The sequence below is a fragment of the Dermochelys coriacea genome, chromosome 28 (assembly GCF_009764565.3).
Source record: "Dermochelys coriacea isolate rDerCor1 chromosome 28, rDerCor1.pri.v4, whole genome shotgun sequence".
In the NCBI taxonomy this organism is placed as follows: Eukaryota; Metazoa; Chordata; order Testudines; family Dermochelyidae; genus Dermochelys; species Dermochelys coriacea.
Genome location: NC_050095.1, coordinates 6,670,320 through 6,676,347, shown reverse-complemented (window position 1 = coordinate 6,676,347; position 6,028 = coordinate 6,670,320).

The following is a 6,028-nucleotide window of genomic DNA, read 5'->3' as shown; positions in this document are numbered from 1 at the left end:
AGGGTCAGCGCGAGGCGGGCAGGACAAAGACCCTGCGCCAAGGCTGCGGGAACTGCAGGGAGGTGGCGGCCCCGGGGGACCTGCTCCCGGGCGGGGCCTGGGCAGCGATGGCGCCGCGGCGCGGGGGCAGCGCCGCGCCGGGGGAGTTAGGCCATCTCATCGCACCCTTTCAATTGCTTTGACTTGGGCTCCGGTTGTGGGGCTAAAAGCTGCAGTGTGGTCATTTGGGCTCAGGCTGGAGACCCTCACCCCTCGTGGGGGCTGGGAGGCTGGGCTCAAGCCCCTACGTCTCCACTGTCATTTTATAGCCCTGCAGCTGCAGCCCCAGCCCCACAAGCCTGAGACAGGTGCACCGGGTGTTCTCATTGCAGTGTAGACATAATGTGAGGGTATATTCACACTGCAATTAAACACCCACGCCTGGCTTTGGCAGTCGGGCTATAAAGTTGCAGTGTAGGCATCTTGTCTCAGGATTGATACTGGGCTCCAGGACCCCACAAGGTGGGGAGGGAGTTTAGCAGGTGTAAATGGTAAAAGCGCAGTGAAGTATTACCCTAAACCTTACGGCATTTCTCCATTGGTCTGTCTGCTTTGGGGCAGGGACAATAACATGTTCTGCTGCATTCATTCAAAAGGTGGTTTATGATTTTCATTCTCAAACATGGTTCACAAAACAGGATTCAAACCTCAGTGTAAATGAAAGAGCTGCTCACAGATTCTTGCAGCCACAATATGCCGTTTGAGAGCTGAGATGTGCCCCTGTCCCAGAGTGATGGGGTTGTCTGGTAAGGGACTGGAACACTAGCCTATCCACGTACAACTCCCACACTTTCAGCACCTTTATTATTAGTGCCTGGCAGTATAATTTAAGCCCTCCCACACCTAACTCCCTCCCAGCCCCTACTTGGGCCCAACAAGCTTCACTTGGGGCCAGGTCTATGCTACAAAATTAGGTCGGTATAATTACATTATACAGGGGTGTAAGAAATCCATCCCCTTGATCAATGCAGTTATATCAATCTAACCCCTGGGGTAGACAGCACTGTCAACAGGAGGACTTCTAACGTCAACATAGCTTGAGATGGTGGAGGGGAGAAGCCCTCACATCAACGTAGATAGTCTCCACTGAAGCACTAGGATGGTGCAGCTGCACTGGTGCAGTGCTTATGTGCGGACCTGCACTTTGTGAGATGGAGGTAATGTGTGTGGGGCTGTTACTGAACTGAAGGAGAAAATGGTTGTTGAGGAGAGATGGGAGGAGGATAAAAGAGGCCAGCAAGGATTGCACCACATTAGCAGCGCAGCCCGTTGCTTTAACTACTCAGGCACCTTGCTGATGGGTTTGCTGTTATTTAATTGTTTCCGTGGTCTCCGCAACCCGTAACGTTTCCCCCAGCTCATTGGCTGGCTGAGGAAGGGAGGGTTTGGCTTTTTATAAAACTGTCTCTGTGTTATTGGAAGGGACTAAGTGAAAGGAACAAAATTCCCAAATCCTTCCTGGTGCAGGGAGCCAGGTTTGCTGCTCATAGTCTGAATTTCAGTTTTCCAAGTCTGGGAATATCCAAGAAGAGCATTTATAATGGGAAGGTGGATGCAGAGCGGTTAAACTGGAGATGTCCCGATTTCCTATGGTGGTGCATTGGAAATTAATAATATTTTGCAGATCATATGGGAAATTCACCTTTAGTGACAAGGTTTGTCTCTGTTTTTATTTCATTGTATTGTGTTTAGAGGAATCAGTAATCAATTTTTATATATATAAAATATCGAATTATCTATATATCTATCTAAATATCTAATATTTTATAATATCTAAACTTTATTTAATCAATCATAACAATAGCGTCGCTTTTATTTTCCTCTCTTGCAATAATGAACTGAATTTTGTGGCTTTCTGGAAAGTACACAGAGATTAAATTTGGGGAATTCAGGCTCTGTATTTGTGAATCGATGTTTTACTCTCACAGTTCCATGCACACACTGAAATAGACAGATCTAAGGGCTGGTCTCTACTGAGAACTTACACTGGCAAAGCTTTGTCTCTCGGGGTGGAAAAATCCACACTCCTGAGCAACGTAATTAAACTGACTTAAGCTCTGGTGTAGACAGCGCTAGGTGGATGGAAGAATTCCTCTGTTAACCTCACTACCACTTCATGGGGAGGTGGATTAGCTACAATGACAGGATCACCCCTCTCATTACTGCAATGAGTGGCTACTGTGAAGTGTGGAAATACTGTAATGTTTTATGTGTAGACTTAGGCCCTTGCTACACTTACAAGTGGCACAGCTGTACCGACACTGTGCTGCTGTCTGCACACGTGGAGCCGCATTATGCCAGCAGCCAGCTCTCCCATCAACAAAATAAAACCAACTCAATGAGTGGTGGTAGCTAGGTCGGCAGGAAATCACCTCCCATCGACACAACACTGTGCACATGAGCACTTATGCTGGCAAATTCCCTGAGTGACAAGTGTTTTGCTGACATAAGTGCTAATGTAGACATCGCCTTAGCCTGACACCAGCCCGAGCTTCAGTTGGCACCAAGGATGCACCGGCAGTAGAACCGCAGTAACCACAACTTTAGCTCTTCCCTGGGTGACAGGATTCAAACCTGTGTTGGGAGACCCCCAATGGATTTCTAGGCTATCACCTTACCCACTTGGCCACAACTACTTGACTTCCTTGTTTGTCTCACTACGCTATGGCTCTGTTCTCACTGAATGATCATTTCCAATTGTTTGCTCAGACCAGCTTCCCCAGCACCCTCACTGCTGGGCGGGTGTGTAAGTGGGTCCAGGGCTGACCAGCAGGAATTCCTGCCAGTTTCCCTTCTGGCTGGAGTATGATGAGAGTGTGTCTGTGGTTAATGATATTACTGTAGATTGTTGTTCATTCCCTACCTTGACAATTTAGACAGTCCCTTTCCCCATCATATTGTCAGCACATCACTGATTCCAAGGGCAGGGGTCAGGTTTTCTCAGGGGCACTGAGCTTTTTCAAGAGGTTGGAGGCTCCTTCCTTTCTCCACCCTGGAGTGAACTCAGCCTTTTGTTCCATCCTTGACATATCACAAAATAACAGCAGCAGCATGAAGAAAGAAGAGAGCGAAGGTCTCGTTGTCAAGGATGCAGGTGGCTACATGCCCTCTGTTTGACCACTGCCATTGCAGGATGGAAGGTTTCAATGGAACTGAATGCCCTGGCTCAGACAAAAGACACAGGAAGGTTTTAGAGTAGCAGCCGTGCAAGTCTGTTTTCGCAAAAAGAAAAGCAGTACTTGTGGCACCTTAGAGACTAACAAATTTATTTGAGCATAAGCTTTCGTGAGCTACAGCTCACTTCATCGGATGCTGTTCATAGATCTGTGGGAAATGAAACACCCACATGATGGCGCAATGCCCTAAGGCATGAGAGTGAAGGACTTTGGCTGAGAACTGAATTAACTCCACTTGCATGATTTAGAAACATTTGTTTATGTTGAGCACATAGTTGGAAATGGGACATTAATTCAGACCGGGGGAGGGCAGGGCTGAGGCTTCTTTAGCTCTTTGTAAAAACGTGACCTTGATTCCCAGGAAGGGAGAGAGGCAAAGCCCAGAGCTGCCTTTAGTCTCAGGCTGGGGTCTCCTGTGTGGTGGGAAAGTCCCTTGTTCACTGCTGATCTCATGGGATTCTTTTGCTGAAAAGGCTCCAGAGTCCTGGGTAGAGGGAGGGGATCACTGCACAACCTGCAATGCCAGGGGGGACCCTGGAAGGAAAGGAAGGGACAGAAAATGGAGAGGAAAGAAACAGAGAAAACACCTCTTCTGTCTGCCTTCCCAAACAGCCTGACGAAGACCCCCCGCCAAGGTTCCACCCCCAGCCTGCTGTTCCCTGGGGCAGGGAGGCTGGGGGCCGCGGTGCACCCCTAGGGCTGCTCCATGCCATGCCATCTGTTAGGATATAGATATTCAGGCCTGTCTGCAAAGGCCTATGCTTTAAGAATTTAGGTATATGTTTATCATTTAGCTATTTATAAAGGTATAAAGAGAGAATCAAAATCGCTGTCTGACTGTATAAGGTCTTTTCTCAGTGTGACAGTCTGAGGCCCTGTTCTTAGGCTACGGCCTCTGGCTAAGCAGCAGAGGCAGCCATAAGCTGGGAAGCAACAGGTCACATCTTTACATTCCAAACTAGTCACATTGAAAGAAGGTGCTATGGGGCTGTTAGGATATAATCCTGTCCTGATAGTGCCTCTCACCTCCAGAGAAAGGGAAGTGCCTAGAAGATGTAAAGGGAAACTTAGTTTGATAGCATCCTGTCCGGCAAGAACTCACTTATCAATAGCTGGGATGTGAAATCCTCATTTCTGTGTTGTTCTATCATTGTAGTCCCCATTTCCCTATTGTTTGTCTGTATAATCTCTGTCCGGTTCTGCAATTGTTTCTGTTTGCTGTATAATTAATTTTGCTGGGTGTAAACTAATTAAGGTGGTGGGATATAATTGGTTAAATAATCATGTTACAATATGTTAGGCTTGCTTCAGAGTAGCAGCCGTGTTAGTTTGTATTCGCAAAAAGAAAAGGAGTACTTTAGAGACTAACAAATTTATTCGAGCATAAGCTTTCGTGAGCTACAGCTCACTTCATCGGATGCATTTGGTGGAAAATACAGTGGGGAGATTTATATACACACACAGAGAACATGAAACAATGGGTTTTATCATACACACTGTAAGGAGAGTGATCACTTAAGATGAGCCATCACCAGCAAGGGGGTGGGGAGGAGGAAAACCTTTCATGGTGAAAAGCAAGGTGGGCCATTTCCAGCAGTTAACAAGAATGTCTGAGGAACAGTTGGGGGTGGGGTGGGAGGAGAAATAACATGGGGAAATAGTTTTACTTTGTGTAATGACTCATCCACTCCCAGTCTCTATTCAAGCCTAAGTTAATTGTATCCAGTTTGCAAATTAATTCCAATTCAGCAGTCTCTCGCTGGAGTCTGTTTTTGAAGTTTTTTTTGTTGAAGTATAGCCACTCTTAGGTCTGTAATGGAGTGACCGGAGAGATTGAAGTGTTCTCCGACTGGTTTTTGAATGTTATAATTCTTGACATCTGATTTGTGTCCATTTAGTCCTGATCCCTGTTGATGTGGTCCTCGAGGTCCTGATCCTGATTCCCTTGAACGAGAGAGAGGGGAAACATGAGCTGACTCCATCCAATCTATAGCCATTTACAGCAACAAACTGAGTAACGTTGCAAGTTTATTCGTTTAAGTCCATTTTGTCTTAGTTGGGTCTAGGCGTTAAGCCTGCTTGTACTCTGTAAACCACCGAGCTGTTTCATTCTGTTTTACATTTACCACCCTGTCTATCCTTTATCCTGCCCACTTAATATATTCCTCTTAGTTCATCCCTTTAAGAGTGTTTTTCTTTAATTTCCCCATTGCGACCAATAGGTGATAGATCCTAATTTAGGGACTCAGGCTTATTTTAGAAGCGGGGGTCCTTATTAAAATATCCTTCCCTAGTTTCTTCTGGTAACACCAATATGGCCATTCTTATGTAAAAATTGATTATAATAAAAATGTTTCCAAAAAGAAAAGGAGTGCATCCGATGAAGTGAGCTGTAGCTCACGAAAGCTTATGCTCTAATAAATTTGTTAGTCTCTAAGGTGCCACAAGTACTCCTTTTCTTTTTGCGAATACAGACTAACACGGCTGCTACTCTGAAATAAAAATGTTTAGTACAGAAACTCCCAACACCAGCCAAAATTGATCACTTGGCAACACAGCTCTGTCCGCTGGATACCTAGGCAGAGTAGATGAGTTCATGTAAATACAGTCTGGTACTGAAGCCTTCCCCCTCATCACTAGCTCTCAGGGGAGAGTTCATTCAGATCTTGCTTACAAATCATAATTTTAAGTTATAAGGTTGGTCAACATTGCAGAAACCAATGCACCAACATTGTCAGAAAAAACAACAGCTGTGTGAGGAAACTAGTCTTCGTTCATACTTTTCAAACCTGTTATATGTTTTCAGGTACAAG